The sequence below is a fragment of the Sminthopsis crassicaudata genome, chromosome 4, assembly GCF_048593235.1.
Source record: "Sminthopsis crassicaudata isolate SCR6 chromosome 4, ASM4859323v1, whole genome shotgun sequence".
NCBI lineage: Eukaryota > Metazoa > Chordata > Mammalia > Dasyuromorphia > Dasyuridae > Sminthopsis > Sminthopsis crassicaudata.
In genome coordinates, this window is record NC_133620.1 from 296,623,663 (window position 1) to 296,641,153 (window position 17,491).

Consider the following 17,491-nt stretch of genomic DNA (forward strand, 5'->3'; position numbering starts at 1 on the left):
TTTTGTTTTTTGTTTTTAATCTGTCATGTTTATTTCTTTTTTTAATTTAATTTTAATTTTATTTTATAATTATAACTTTTTTTTGACAGTACATATGCATGGGTAATTTTTTACAACATTATCCCTTGCACTTACTTCTGTTCAGATTTTTTCCCTTCCTCCCCCAACCCCCTCCCCCAGATGGCAGGCAGTCTTATACATGTTAAATATATTACAATATATTCTAGATACAATATGTGTGTAGAACCGAATTTCTTGTTGCACAGGAAGAATTGGATTCAGAAGGTAAAAATAACAGTTTACACTCATTTCTCAGTGTTCCTTTTCTGGATGTAGCTGATTCTGTCCATCATTGATCAATTGGAATTGGATTAGCTCTTCTCTATGTTGAAGATATCCACTTCCATCAGAATACATGCTCATACAGTATCATTGTTGAAGTGTATAATGATCTTCTGGTTCTGCTCGTTTCACTCAGCATCAGTTGATGTAAGTCTCTCCAAGCCTCTCTGTATTTCTCCTGTTGGTCATTTCTTATAGAACAATAATATTCCATAACATTCATATACCATAGTTTACCCAACCATTCTCCAATTGATGGACATCCATTCATCTTCCAGCTTCTAGCCACTATGAAAAGGGCTGCCACAAACATTTTGGCACATACAAGACCCTTTCCCTTCTCTAGTAGTTCCTTGGGGTATAAGCCCAATAGTAGTATGGCTGGGTCAAAGGGTATGCACATTTTGATAACTTTTTGGGCATAATTCCAGATTGCTCTCCAGAATGGTTGGATTCTTTCACAACTCCACCAACAATGCATCAGTGTCCCAGTTTTCCCACAGCCCCTCCAACATTCATCATTATTTGTTCCTGTCATCTTAGCCAATCTGACAGGTGTGTAATGATATCTCAGAGTTGTCTTAATTTGCATTTCTCTGAACAATAGTGATTTGGAACACTCTTTCATATGAGTGGAAATAGTTTTAATTTCATCATCTGAAAATTGTCTGTTCATATCCTTTGACCATTTATCAATTGGAGAATGGCTTGATTTCTTATAAATTAAAGTCAATTCTCTGTATATTTTGGAGATGAGGCCTTTATCAGAACCTTTAACTGTAAAAATGTTTTCCCAATTTGTTACTTCCCTTCTAATCTTGTTTGCATTAGTTTTGTTTGTGCAGAAACTTTTTAATTTGGTGTAATCAAAATTTTCTATTTTGTGATCAATAATGGTCTCTAGTTCTCCCTTGGACACTCCTTCCTCCTCCACAAGTCTGAGAGGTAAACCATCCCATGTTCCTCCAATTTATTTATGATTTCGTTCTTTATGCCTAAATCTTGGACCCATTTTGATCTAATCTTAGTATGTGGTGTTAAATGTGGGTCCATGCCTAGTTTCTGCCATACTAATTTCCAGTTTTCCCAGCAGTTTTTGTCAAATAATGAATTCTTATCCCAAAATTTGGGATCTTTGGGTTTGTCAAACACTAGATTGCTATTTTTATTCACTATCTTGCCCTGTGAACCTAACCTATTCAACTGATCAATTAGTCTATTTCTTAGCCAATACCAAATGGTTTTGGTGACTGTTGCTTTATAATACAGTTCTAGATCAGGTACAGCTAGACCACCTTCACTTAATTTTTTTTTTCATTACTTCCCTTGAAATTCTCGACCTTTTCTTGTTCCATATGAATTCTGTTGTTATTTTTTCTAGGTTATTAAAATAGTTTCTTGGAAGTCTGATTGGTATAGCACTAAATAAATAGATTAGTTTAGGGAGTATTGTCATCTTAATTATATTCGCTTGGCCTATCCAAGAGCACTAAATGTCTTTCCAATTATTTAAATCTGACTTTATTTTTGTGGCAAGTGTTTTGTAATTTTGCTCATATAATTCCTGACTCTCCTTGGTAGATATATTCCCAAATATTTTATACTATCGACCGTTATTTTGAATGGAATTTCTCTTTGTATCTCTTGCTGTTGGATTGTGTTGGTAATGTATAAAAATGCTGAGGATTTATGTGGATTTATTTTGTATCCTGCAACTTTGCTAAAATTCTGAATTATTTCTAATGGATCCTCTTTTCAATGTACATTCCAATTTCTTTTGCTTATATATTTCTTTACCACTGACAGTGGTACTTTCCCCCAAAATAAAACAAACCATGGTTGAATCTCCTCTACAGTGAACTTCAAGGGCAACCTGCCTGTCATTGCCTTTCTATATCCACCAGATGGAGACTGTCCTCTGAGGATGGAGGAAGGAAAAAGAAAAAAAAAACCCTCTCAAGAACTCAGATGGGTAACTTAAAGGTTTGGAATACAAGGAGGAGAACATCAGAGAAGGAATGTGTGTGTTGGGGACTCAGAAAAGAAGTTTGGCCATGAAATCCAAGATACCAAGGTTTATAGGTAATAGAATTTAAAATGGATGCATTAGCTAAAAAAAAAAAAAAAAAAAAAAGAATGCCCAGTATGTACAGGGCATTGCACTAAAGAGTTATTAAAGATGAAGTAAAAGATTAAAAACCAACAGTCTCATTATGGGAAAACAAGATTATGTTCTAATGGAAAGGGCACTTAATTTCTGCCTTTGAATTACTTCACAGCCTCAGTTTCCTCATAGAAAATGAAGAAGCTGAAAGTCATAAGTTCTTCCAGAACAGGGAAAACATTCTATGAATAATGCCAATAAATCTCACCTATGAGGAAATAAACAAGCAGCAAATTGTTTTGTTAAATTGTTAAATGACAGATGAGCATTGTAAACTGAGTTTTCAAATTTAATTGTCATATCTCTAGTTAGCAAAGATCATTGTAGGGAGGTGAGGGTGAGGAGGGATATCAGCACCAGTGAACCTGCCACTAGGAGAATAGATGAGAAGACAAAATGAGATGCTTGGAAGTGCACACCAACAGCAACAAGTTAGTTGGAGAGTACACATTAGGAAGGTAAACTTGTGTATAAAGATTGTTTCATTCATCTCTAGTGTTTAGTAGTAGTAGCTTAATACTTGATTGATAGTTTTTAACATTTTACAATGGAGCTGTAAAAATGGGCTCCTCCCTTTTTATTCAATTGAGGGAACCCCTAGAAAAGGAAGAAAGTTTAAGATAAAGCTGCAGGTGGATTTATATCCCAAGGAAATACTAAAGAAGGGAAAGGGACTTGTATGTGCCAAAATGTTTGTGGCAGCCCTTTTCATAGTGGCTGGAAAATGAATGGATGTCCATCAATTGGAGAATGGTTGGGTAAATTATGGTATATGAATGTTATGGCATATTATTGTTCTGTAAGAAATGACCAACAGGAGAAATACAGAGAGTCTTGGAGAGAAGTACTTACATCAACTGATGCTAAGTGAAACGAGCAGAACCAGAAGATTATTATACACTTCAACAATGATACTGTATGAGGATGTATTCTGATGGAAGTGGATATCTTCAACATAGAGAAGAGCTAATCCAATTCCAATTGATCAATGATGGACAGAATCAGCTACATCCAGAAAAGGAACACTGAGAAATGAGTGTAAACTGTTATTTTTACCTTCTGAATCCAATTCTTCCTGTGCAACAAGAAATTCGGTTCTACACACATATATTGTATCTAGAATATATTGTAATATATTTAACATGTATAAGACTGCCTGCCATCTGGGGGAGGGGGTTGGGGGAGGAAGGGAAAAAAATCTGAACAGAAGTAAGTGCAAGGGATAATGTTGTAAAAAATTACCCATGCATATGTACTGTCAAAAAAATTATAATTATAAAATAAAAAAAAAAAACAAAAACAAAAATAATTAATTAAAAAATAAATGCAATATAAAAAATTACTCATGCATATATAATGCCAAAAAATTATAAATAAAATTTAAAAAAGAAAATTACTGAACTGTAAAAACCCTTTGACTCAACTATACTAGTTTAAGACCTATATCTTAAAGAAATCAAAGAAGAAGAAAAAAGTTCTAAATATACAAAATTCTTTATAGTAACTTTTTTGGTAGTAGCCAACTTGGAAACTAAGGGGCTATCCTACTGGAGTAGGACAAATCATGGCATATAAATGTGATAGAATATTATTGCCATAAGGAATGATGAATTGTACAATTTCAAAGAAACCTTGAAAGATCTCTATGAACTGATTAAAATCTAAGTGAGTAGAACTAGAAGAAACAACATTAAAAGGGAAAAAAAAAACTAACTCTGAAAAACTTTAGAACTCCATTCAATGCAAGGGTAAACCATGAGTTCAAAAGAATGAAGACCTCCTAGTAGGGAAGTTATGAAGTAAAAATCCATAGAGACAAACATTTCATATACTCATTTTGTATGTGGCTAATGATATATTTTGTTGGATTATGTAAATCTGTATTGAAAGAATGTATGTGTATGTGTTTCAATTTGCTCATTATAGAAAGGGGTTGTTGGAAGAATAGATTAAAAAAAACTTATCTGAAAAAAATTTTTTTTAAAATTAGCAACTTATTTTAGGCATAGGGGAGGGGAAGAATAGGCAATGGAATGGTAATGGGAGATAATTTAATTTGTTTTGTTGGTATAATAACAATAGCATTCATCTTAAACCCCTTTAAAATTTGTTCATTTTATTTTTAACTTCTGGAATAAAATAAACATTTCCATAACATTGAATGTAAAAAAGACGATTTCACATGATACTATAAATCTATTATGTATAATGTGTTATTCCTTTTAAATATATAATGAAGTTATCATGCAAAAAAAAAAAAAAAAAAAAAAAAAAAAGATAAAGCTGCAGGGATAACCCTAGCCAATTACAGATCTTTAGCCTTGTGGAATTTTTTTTTTTTTACTCTAAACACTAGTTGTCCATTAGTATGTTATAGAATCATAGATTAGGAGCTGGAAAGGTACCTTTGAAATCAACCATTGAACTCTTATAAGAGGTGAGAAAATTGAGGCCCAGAGAAACTGAATAATTTGTCTAAGGAGTCATAAGTGGTAAAGATCAGAAAAGATGAGACTAAGGCTTGTATAGAAATACTGATGAAGACTGAGTTGAAGGACAAATTTCTGGTGAGAGCCTCTGTCCAGTGATCATGTTTATGAGTAAAGGGTATTGGGAAACAGCATTTTTCTGTGAATTTTTGTTAAAGGAATTCAGTTTTTCTTTTGATCTCCATTATACAATGAGATGTCTTCTTCAATGGAAAATGTAATCTTTAGAATGCTAAAATGGGACAAGTTTTTAAAAATGTTTTAAAGGAAAACTAAAAACTAATATTCAAAATATTGATAATGCTGCACTGATGCTAATATGGTATTTCTATGAAGCTGTAATTTCATTAGTGTTGAGTGCTTTCAGCTATATAGCTCAAAACCCAACTACACCTACATATCTTGTGTGACTATTATTTTAAATAGAAAAGAGGACATAGTAGATATACTATTAAAAATAAATCACAAAATCAAAATATTTAAAAGAAAACAGTATCAGTAATTCTAACAATATATCTATCACCCTGACTTAAATGGCATATCTCCTTATTCACTCATTTCTATATGATATTCCTTTTACTATTTCTGGCTTGTCATTATTGAAAATGAGTTTCAGCTTACTTTCATTTTTCCATTGCCCTTTGAGTCATTGCTATTTTGATTCTTCATAAATACAGTTGTCCAAGATTCACAATCAGTCACAATAATTGCTGGGAGAATATCTGTACTAAATAGATATAAAAAGATATATCAACTGGTTGAAGTGAAGAAAGCAGAACCAAGAAAAAATTACATATAACAATGTAAATGAGACTTCCCCCCCATGATGAAACCAGATGCTATGTAATTATATCAAATGATCCCAGAAAAGAGACAAGAAAATGGACCTTTTTTTCTTTGCAGAGGTAGGGGACTAGGATATAGAACACTGTTGGACTTGGTGATGTGTTGATTTTGTTTGGGGTTGTTTTTTTTTTTTTTGCCCATACAGTTCTGATATATTTTCCTCTTCTGAGTTTGAATCTGGATCTTCCCATTCCTTTTTGTTTTTTGCTAATCTGTTTTGATCTTTTTCTGTTATTTTAAAATTGAGCTCTGCAGTATTACTACTGGGCTTATATCCTAAAGAGATCTTAAAGAAGGGAAAGGCCCCTGTATGTGCAAGAATGTTTGTGGCAGCCCTCTTTGTAGGGGCCAGAAACTGGAAACTGAGTGGATGCCTATCAATTGGAGAATGGCTGAATAAATTGTGGTATATGATTGTTATGGAATATTATTGTTCTGTAAGAAATGACCAGCAGGATGATTTCAGAAAGGCCTGGAGAGACTTACATTAACTGATGTTGAGTGAAATGAGCAGGACCAGGAGATCACTATGTACTTCAACAATAATACTTTATGATCATCAATTCTGATGGACGAGGCCCTCTTCAGCAATGAGATGAACCAAATCAGTTCCAATAGCAGTAATGAATTGAACCAGTTACACCCAGTGAAAGAACTTTGGGAAATAAGTATGAACCATTACATAGAATTCCAATCTCTCTATTTTTGTCCACCTGCATTTTTGATTTCCTTCACAGGTTAATTATGCACTATTTCAAAGTCCAATTCTTTTTGTGCAGCAAAATAACTGTATGGACATGTATACATATATTGTATTTAACATATACTTGAACATATTTAGCATACATTATAACTCATTAATCTCTATTTTGCCTCAGTTTCTCCGGCATTACATTTTGGAGGCTTCCCAGTAAGATATGAGAGCAGGATTAAAGATTAGAGACCTTCAGTCTCTGTGTTGTGCCTTGGGGTTGTTGAGGATCTGGGTTCTTGGCCTGGAGAAGCTGGCCCTCTGGATTTTTTTCCTGTCTTCGGGAAAAAGACACAGCCACCCCCAATGGTGGACACCTTCATTTTGGCCACAAGAGAGGATGTCTTAGGACACAATCTTATTTGTTTACCTGTTCTGTCTATTGAGCTAGTATCTGGATTCTCAGAATAATAAAATGCTGATGGGCATTAAATTCTGAGAATAGTATTCCAGGACACTGGATGATAACCTCTGTTTTGGGTGTCTTCTAAAACACATCTAGTCTAATTTGATTCTGAGCGCCTTTTTGGGCACTATCTGGTTATTTGTGTTAAATGTTTTGTTTAATGTTGTAACTGTGTAGTCTATGTCTGTGTGATTTGTGTTATGTGACTTGTGTTCTATGTGATTTGTCTGTTAAAAAAGCTCTGTTAAAGTTTTCAGAACAATGATTAAGAATTGGTTATTTCAATATTGCAACTGTACTTAGTATAAAAATTGCTTATAATTTCTAACTCCTTAACCTGTTGCACTGATCTGTAAGTAAAAGGAACAGAAAATCTTGGCTATTTTAAAATTGGCAGGCAGGTTTTTCCTTGAAGCAGTTTAAAATTCAGGCTGGGCTGGGCTGGGCTGGGCTGGGCTGGGCTGGGCTGGGCAGATAAGGCCACTGGAGGGCAAAGGAGTCTATGCCAATCGCTTTGAAACTTGGGGAAAAGTTTGGAGAACTAGTTTAAACCTAAGTCAAAACAAAACAAAACAAAACATATCCTTTTGGGCAGTTTTATAATAATATTACTGTTGTCTATGCAGGCTAGATTTGGTTATCTTGAGTTTAACAATGGCTTGTTAAAGCTAAATTCTGTTAACTTGCCCTCAAGGGGTCACATGCCTCTAATTAGGTAAAGTATGTTACTTCTGAAATACATTGAGTAATTTGTTAACATTATAAGTTATGCTTTAAATTTAAGAACTTCTTGGATTCTTTATGTGAAATTAAGATATTCTGTCTAAGTTTTGATTGACTTATCCTGAGGTTATTTAAAGAGCCTCTGAAAATAATAGTTTTTTTCTTTGTTCTTTTAAAAATGTTTCTGTTATGGACAATATGCAATTTGGAATTTTTTCTATGTATTGGGTATTTTAAAGCAAAATGATTTGTATAATGTTCAACTTATATATCTATTTGGGTATGAAAGATGTGAATTTACTGGAACAAATTTCTCACTGTTATCAATATAAGGTCATGGTAAATACTTGTTTAGGATTTTCTGAAACTTTGATTAATGGGATTTGTTATGGGAGGTAAAATTTCTTGGGCTTGTAGTTATTGGGAATTTCAAAGCTCCATTGAGACAATTATATGAAGTAAAACTGGGTTAAGGCTATTTTATCCTGTAGGAGTTTAGGGACCAGTTTTGGTTGCTTATATTATAGTCATATCCCTGCATTTTTTTTTCCTCCTGTGACTGATTTTTATAATCAGAGCAATGGTCAATAGAAACTGTTTGCTAGTGCAATTTAATTATGTCATACCTTGCTGTTTCCAGACTGCTTATATATAATCATTATATCCTAAATACTTGGGCAAATAAGTATTTAGCCTGGTCATCTATTACTGAATATTGTGTTTACAGATATTCAAGTTTTTTTAAAAAGTTTAAAAAAAAGTTTTTTAAAAGTTTCTAAATAATGAAAGGATGATTAGCACAGTGGTCTGAGATCTAACTGCTGTTTTTTTGGGGGGGAGTGGGGGGAGGAGGGAACTATAGCTGACAGCCCTTTGCCTATCCTGTGAGACAAGCATCTCTTCACATAGGAAGCTGTTGGCCAATCTGTTTTGGCCTCCCCACATCTTAGAGTAGTCTTGTGAACCAGTCTTTCTATTCTAGACTGTTCTAACCTTCATTTGTTAGATTTGTGTTTTTTTTCCTAGATCTTGGTCAATTACAGCTATATCTGGGGCCTAGATCAGCTTTGATGGTCAGCATGCCACATCACACCCATCTCCCTCCCTGGACTGAGCCTCTCTGCCCCATCCTCAGCACAAAGCAGTTTTTGAATGAGAGACCATGGCCACTGCTCCTAAGTGTACTTTTGACTGAAATGGGGGAATCTGGGAATGGTTGATGAATGACTGTTAAACCTTGACTGGATCATCTATTACTGTGTATTTAAGATTTGGGTTGAAAATTGTTACAATTGTGTAACTACTGCTGTTATGTTTGAGGGATTTTTAGGAAACCCTACTGTACTAGTTATGAATAGGAATTTTGATTCACTCTTGGGATTTATATGTGGGATGGCTATTTGATAATTCCTTTCCATAAGAAAAAAAGGGAGGAAGAGATAGGAAATTGGGAAAACTGGTGGATTTTTCTCAAAATACCTGAAAGAATGGGAAACTGAGGCAGGACAATAAAAGGGAACTGTAGCACAACACCACCAATCAAACTGCCAAAAAATTAATTTTATAAAGTGAGAAAACTAACAAAATGTCAAGCATATCAAGAGAACTAATGAAAAAATGCAAAGGAAGGTGGTTTATCAGCTCTAAACTATATTATAAAGTGACAGTCATCAAAACCATTTGATACTAGCTAAGAAATAAAGTAGAAATAAGTTAGGTACACAAGACACAAAGGTTAATTACTATAGTAATCTTGCGTCTGATAAACCCAAAGACTCTAGCTTCTGGGATAAGAACTCACTATTTGACAAAAATTGCTGGGAAAATTGAAAATAGTATGGCAGAAACTAGGCATTGATTCAACATCTCATACTTTATAACAAGATGAGGTTGAAATGGGTTCATGATTTAGACATAAAGGGTGATACTATAAGCAAATTAGGAGAGCAAAAGATAGTCTACCTGTCAGATTTTGTGGAGAAGAGAGGAATTTATGGCCAAAGAAAAACTAAAGAACATTATGAAATGCAAAGTGGATAATTCTGATTACATTAAAAGTTTTTACGCAAACAAAACCAATGTAGTCAAGTTCAAAAGGGAAGTAGAAAGTTGAGAAAAAATTTTTTTACACCCAGTGTTTCTGATTTTTTGCTACTTAGAGAATTGACTCAAATTTATAAGAATACAAGTCAAAAGGATAAGGACAATTTTCAGATGAAGAACTGAAACTGCCATAAGAGATGCCAGATCTCCAAATGTCTGATGGATAAAACATTACCACAGAGTTTAGTTTTACCATGTTTTTGAATTTGCCTTTCTAAGAATAGAAGGACAGAAGCAACCATTTCATCTTGTATATAGGATATATGGGAGGAAGTGACAAAAGTAGGCTCAAAAGATGCATGATTTCTTGGTGCCTTATTCCTGACTTTTATGAGTTGTTGTTGGGTAGTGGTAATCAGAATTCCTATAAGCACACGTCATAACTTATATGTATCAGGGTAGGAAGATGATGACTCTAAAATTAAAGAAAAGATATCCTACATGTGTAACAAGGTTGATCTAGGGTGTATATTTTCTTATTTACTGAAACTTCAAGATATCAATCAACTGAACTCAGAGTCTCCATCAATTTATTATTTTAAAACTCAAAAATGTCTTTTCCCAATAGGTCCTGTTAGACCCATCAATTCTAATCCATTTAGGGGAGGAATAGACACAGAGAAGTCTTCCCATAATCAGGCAAAGTGGCCAGTGATCATTTCTATCATTTACCACCCCATCATGTGTATTTTCTGTAAACAAAATCTGAAAGCTGCCTACATCTTTGTATGATTAATCTCTGAGTTAACAGAGTGGGGAAGAGGTTTTTACCTGATGCATGACATTCCTGATTCAATTAGCTGAGCCACAAGATAGGATATGCAACAATAACTAGCAAGAAAGAAAAGATCAAGCAAAGGTTTTATTGAAGATGGGAGAGAATATATAATACATATATATATATATATATATATATATATATATATGTATATATATATATATATATATATATATATATATGCACATATGTATATATAATAGGTAGTATGGAAGCAGAAAGAGATTTAAGATAACTAAGGGAATAGGGATGTAAGGTAAATTTCTGGAGGAGGTAGAATGAAAAAAAGATGACTTGTGCAGGTAGAAAAGTTTCTTAGCTAGGAGAGGGATTACATATTCAGGTGAGTCAGGGGTAAAAGAAGAGATAATAAAAGGTATCAGTGATAGGTGAGAAAAGTATAGTCTCAATTTCTTCAGTGAAATATGAAGCAAGGTTCTGAACTGGGTGGGGTTAAGGGAAATTATGGAAATTTTGAGAAGAGATTAAAAGATTTGCTAATGCAGAAGGGAAGAATAAATTGGGAAATCATTTTTATACTTAAGGGTTCTGATAAAGGCCTAATTTCTAAAATATATAATTGATTCAAATTTATATGAATCCAAGCCATTCTTCCATTGATAAATGGTCAAAGGACAAAAACAATTTTCAGATGAAATTAAATCTATTTCTAATATGAGATGCTCTAAATCACTATTGATCAGAGAAATGCAAATTAAGATAACTCTGAGATACCACTAGCTCTCAGATTGGCTAAGATGACAGGAAAAGATGACAAATGTTGTGATATGGGAAAATTGGGACACTAACATATATTGTTGGTGGAGTTGTGAATGGATCCAGACATTCTGGAGAGCAATTTGGAACTATATTCAAAAAATTATCAAACTATCCATATCCTTTGACCCAGCAGTGTTTCTATTGGGCCCATATCCCAAAGAGATCTTAAAGGAAGGAAAGAAACCCACATGGGCAAAAATGTTTGTGGCAGCCCTTTTCATAATGGTAAGAAACTGGAATTGAGTGGATGCTGGAAGAATTGCTGAATGAGTTATGATATATGAATGTTATGGAATATTATTGTTCTATAAGAAATGATCAGGACGATGATTTTAGAGAGGCCTGGAGAGACTTACATGAACTGATGCTAAGTTAAATGAGCAGAACTAGAGATCATTGTACAAGACAATATCATACAACAATCAATTTTGATGAACTGATTGTGACTCTTTCCAACAATGAGATAACTGATGCCAGTTCCAATGATCTTGTGATGAAGAGATAAGACTCTACACCCAGATAGAATGAAGAGGAAACTCCAAAACTCTGAAAAATCCTTAAAGGAGAAAACCTCCTTCAACTCTGCCTCAGGGAGGGGACTCCACCCCAAGCATAAAGTTTCATCTTTGTTATCTGGGTGGGGAAGTCTCAGTCCCCAAACCCATTGAATTCAATTCAAATTCTAACCCTGGCTGAAACCCAGCCAGGAGCCAACCTGGGACTCATTTCACAAGCCCCCTTCAGCTTGTAGCCAAAGTCCCCTATTATAAAAGAACCAGACTGGAGCCCTGTCTTTGCAGAGGTCCCAAACATGGTAGCCTTACGCCTGGCACCAAGGATCTCTGCCCACTGGAACACTGCTTCTGGCCTCTTATCTCTACAACTTTATTAACTAGAGTTTTTAACTTTACTTCCAAACCCCATAATAAATCTCTTTTGTCAATCTAGGTTTTCAGATGTATAAATTCCTTTACAGGGGACTCTTGTGCTGACACTAGACCTCATTTAACTCCATTTTCTTGCGCCAAATCCAAAGGGGTTGCAGGGGAGCTCTATTTGACTTCTTATACCCTGAACCTGCCACTAGACCTCAATTAAACCCTAATTTCATTTAGGTACCCCAATTCTAGACCTCATCAAGAAGACTGTAGGAACTGAATGTGGATCACAATATAACATTGTCACTGTTGTTATTCACTTTCATTTTGCTTTCTTATTTACTTTAGATCTGATTACTCTTGTACATGGTGGCTGTCCTAACCAACAAGAAAGTCTAAAATGTTTCATCAGGCTTTTCAGATGGATAGGACCATTATCATAATGTTGTGAATATAGCCAATCATTTTTACATTTGGACTATGCTAGTGATCACCAATATTCCTAATTTACCTGATTGGAATAATTCTGTATACAGCCTCATCTGGCCATTGATGTTCCTCACAAGGTACCCCTTTGCTTCAGTTCTTAGGGCAGGGATGCAATGCTTCCAAAGGTAAGGGATCATTTTACTTTATCCCATTAGAAAGTGTAGATTGTTGCACTTAACCTCAAGGTGTTAGTTTTTTCAGTCCCTTCCCTACAACAGAATAGTATTATGCCCTGCAGAACTGTGTAGCCCAAGGTGAGTAATGGATTAGTCCATTATCAAATGTTAGGTTTTTTTTGTCCTCATTGATATTGATACTATCTTGTGGCATTGCCTGCTTGGCATACCACAACTGCCACTACACTGATCTGAATAAATATATACTACTTTGTCTCTGCTCTGCTTTCATTTCCTTAGGTTAAGAAATCTACTTCACCTTGCTTTGGCAGGAATGGGCCAAATCTTTTTATCACTTGGTGTATTCATTTACCTTTTTACGCTGTAGTGGCAGGTCTAGCTGGATACTTGAATGGATTTCTGAAATATCTTCTGATAAAAGAATTCATTTCCTTTCTGAGATTATCTGTCCTTAATCATTGCCAAATTACTAAAGGAAATAGCTCTCCAATAAAAGTAATGGGAGGAGATAAAAGAGTGTTTTATTGCACACTGATATCCATATTAAGCTAAATTTTTTTTGCCCCAAAGCTTGGGCCCAATGCTGAAAACATTAGATGTAGGTATCTTACCTGTGGAATGTTTGCAAGATTATTCCTTTATAACCTCACATTTGCTCTTCCCCTAATGGTTTGGGCAAATCATCTCAAGGAAGGCCAAGGAGGACTTGACAGTAGAGAGAGAGTGGATCTTGATTACACAGGAAAAGTTCAAGTAATGGTACAAAAGTGGGAGATAATGGAGATATTATCCAACTGTCATCCATCCATGGATAAAAATTAAGGGATGGCTGTTGTACCCAAAAGGACCCTGTTCAGTTTCTCATGAGAACCTGAACCTAGCTTCACACACTAGATCAAAATGACAAGCATGACCATAGAGTGACCTTGTCTATTTCTGTTCTTCTGCTTACTTGGGCATCACACCTGTGAGGTGCTTCTACAGATAAGATTATTGTTCTCCAAAAATACTGACCCTGGAAGGTCTCCTTAAGCCCATTTCCATCATTGTATACATCTTGTTATTCCCACCATTGTATAAATCCCAAGCCCATTCCCATCATTGGATGTGTGCATCCAGTTATTGCTTTAGGCTGTGAGAAATATTTTTTTGGTATAACAGCTTCTCTGATGACCTAATTGCATTCTTTTTGATTCTGTATCACTTGCTTGCTTTGCTAGTTACAATCCTATATAAATGTTGTGCCCCAATCTCTCTATACCGAATGTTTTGGAAGATAGTCCCATTGGTCATTTAGCTTATTCAACTCTTCCCATTAAAAAAACTTTTTTTTTTTAAATTAATTTTATAACTTTTTTTTTGACAGTACATATGCATAGGTAATTTTTTTTTTTTTTTTTTTTTTTACAACATTATCCCTTGTACTCCCTTCTGTTCAGAGTCTTTCCCCTCCTTCCCTTCATCCCCTCCCCTAGATGGCAGGCATTCCCATACATATTAAATATCTTATAGTATATCTTAGGTACAATATATATGTGCAGAACCGAATTTTGTTGTTGTTGTTGTTGCAAAGGAAGAATTGTATTCGGAAGGTAAAAATAATCTGGGAAGAAAAACAAAAACAAAAACAAAAAAACGTTCACAATTTACACTCATTTCCCAGTGTTCCTTTTCTGGGTGTAACTGATTCTGCCCATCATTGATCAATTGGAATTGAATTAGCTCTTCTCTATGTTGACACATTAAAAAATTAAAAACCAATCCCTGTCTTGCCTCAGTTTCTCTGGAATTACATGGCTAGGAAAATCTTCACAAGATCTGGAGATTATTACATTCTAGCCAAAAAGTGTGGTCCCACTCTGTGAGAAGTGGTAGCAAATGTTCCAGAAAACCTAGAATGCATGAAAGAAGGGAGAGTAAATAATGTCTCAGGTTGAAATACAAATTTTAAGATTTTGTTTCCAGATATCTTAAAGATACCTTTTCGGTTTTGATAGTCAAGGATTCTGTTTCTGGCTACTTGTTTTCAATTGACGTCTAGATCCACTATGATCTATTGATTCACATAACACAATTATTGTTCTAGTTTGAGAGGGGGAAGGATGCTGTTATTTTTTAAATTTTCCCTTTAAATATTTTTTATTCAAAGCTCATTATTTATTACCACCAGGATTTACCAATGTATTTCATCCCTTATTACTCCAAGAGAGCCATCTCTTATAAAAGTAACAAAGTTCAACAAAACAAATCAACATTCTAAAAAACCATTTATCACCACCAGGATTTACCAATGTATTCCATCCCTTATTACTCCAAGAGAGCCATCTCTTATAAAAGTAGCAAAGCTCAACAAAACAAATCAACATTCTAAAAAACATTCTAACATATTCAGTGTTCCACACCTATAGTCTTTTATCTCTGCAAAGCAGCAGTAAGGAAGCATCTTCTCATATCTCATCTTTGAGCAATTATTTTGTAGCATTAAGTTTTTTTCTTTTGTTATAGGTGTTGTGTATATTGTTTTCCTAGTTTTGCTTATTCAATTTGCATTAACTTTACTTCCTTAAGAGTCCTCATATTTATTTTCTTAAAGTGCAGCACAATTTCAATCCATTAATTTCCCACAATTTGTTTTGTAGATTCTAATTCTTTGCTACAACAAACTGCCATTATACTTTGGTGTATGTGGGGCTATTCCTTTCATCACTGATCTCCTAAGGGTAGTTAGCTGGCAGGGAAATTTTTTTTTATTATTATTATATCTTTTTACTGACAGAACATATGCCTGGGTAATTTTTTATAACATTATCCCTTGCACTCACTTCTGTTCTGACTTTTCCCTTCCCTCCCTCCAACCCCCTCCCCTAGATGGCAAGCAGACTTATACATGTTAAATATGTTACAGTATATCCTAGACACAATATATGTGTGGAGAACCGAACAGTTCTCTTGTTGCAACAGGGATAATTGGATTCAGAAAGTAAAAATGACCTGGGAAGAAAAACAAAAATGCAAACAGTTTGCACTATTTCCCAGTGTTCCTTTTCTGGGTGTAGCTGATTCTGTTCATCATTCATCAATTGGAAGTGAATTAGATCTTCTCTTTGTTGAAGTTATCCACTTCCCTCAGAATACATCCTCATACAGTAATCATTGTTGAAGTGTATAATGATCTCCTGGTTCTGCTCATTTCACTCGGCATCAGTTCATGTCTCTCCAAGACTCTCTGTATTTATCCTGCTGGTCATTTCTTATGGAACAATAATATTCCTATAACATTCATATACCACAGTTTACCCAATCGTTCTCCAATCCAGTTTCTAGATACTACAAAAAGGGCTGCCACAAACATTTTGGCACAAAAAGATCTCTTTCCCTTCTTTAGTATTTCTTTGGAATATAAGCCCAGAAGTAGCACTGCTGGATCAAAGGGTATGCACAGTTTGATAACTTTTTGGGCATAATTCCAGATTATACCAACAATGTATCAGTGTCTCAGCTTTCCTGTATCCCCTCCAACATCATTTTTTCCTGTTATCTTAGCCAATCTGACAGGTGTGTGTAGTGGTATCTCAGAGTTGTCTTAATTTGCATTTCTCTGATCAATAGTGATTTGGAACACTCTTTCATATAAGTGGAAATAGTTTCAATTTCATCCTCTGAAAATTGTCTATTCATATCCTTTGAACATTTATCAATTGGAGAATGGCTTGATTTCTAATAGAGTTATTAATTTTCCATATATTTTAGAAATGAGGCCTTTATCAGAACCTTTAACTGTAAAAATGTTTTTCCTAGTTTGTTGCTTCCCTTCTAATTATTTTTTCATTAGTTTTGTTTAGTTGGCTTTTTAATTTGATGTAATCAAAATTTTCTATTTTGTGATCAATAATAATCTCTAGTTCTTCTTTGGTCACAAATTCCTTCCTCCTCCACAAGTCTGAGAGGTAAACTACTTTATGTTCTTCTAATTTATTTATGATCTTGTTCTTTATGCCTAAATCATGGACCCATTTTGAACTTATCTTGTTATATGGTGTTAAGTATGAGTCCATGCCTAATTTTGGCGGGGAAATTTCTGAGTCAAAGGGCATGGACAATTTAGTCATTCTTTTTGCATTATTTCAAATTGCTTTCTTGGAAAAAGTCACAGTTTCCTCAACAATGCATAGGTACACCCATCTTTTCACAACTCCTCTAATAGTGTCATCTTGAGTTTGAGTAAAACATTAAGGTTGTTTTTTTTTTTTCTTTAAGGCAATTGGAGTTGTGACTTGTCCAGGGTCACACAGCTAGTGTTAAGTATCTGAGGCCACATTTGAATTCAGGTTCTACTGACTTCAAGGTGGGTACTCTGAGTCATGCAACTGTCCTGCTGCTTGGTATACCACAACTACACTGAGTTGAGTAAATGTAATACTTCTTTGTCTCTGCTATGCTTTCAGATCAGATTGTTCTGATTTGCATTTCTATGACAAGTGATTTAAGAGCAGAGGTTCTTAAAACTTTTTTGTATCATAGAGACCTTCTGGCAAGCTAATAAAGCCTATGCCCACCCCACCACCCTTTTGGAGTCTTAGTGTATTTTATTATCTGCTAAGGATA

At 34.6% G+C, this 17,491-nt stretch overlaps 1 protein-coding gene and 1 long non-coding RNA gene across 2 annotated transcripts in view; one reads left to right on the forward strand and one right to left on the reverse strand.

The window, feature by feature from the left end:
* CYB5D1 (cytochrome b5 domain containing 1) overlaps positions 1-17,491 on the forward strand; it is a 41,840-nt gene that overhangs the window by 6,679 nt on the left and 17,670 nt on the right. The gene's annotated exons all lie outside the window — the stretch shown is intronic.
* The window catches only part of LOC141566795 (uncharacterized), a 38,820-nt gene that overhangs the window by 3,754 nt on the left and 17,575 nt on the right, over positions 1-17,491 (reverse strand). The window contains exon 2 of the long non-coding RNA XR_012489385.1: positions 5,617-5,722. This is a non-coding gene — a long non-coding RNA (uncharacterized LOC141566795). The remainder of the gene's footprint in view (positions 1-5,616; positions 5,723-17,491) is intronic.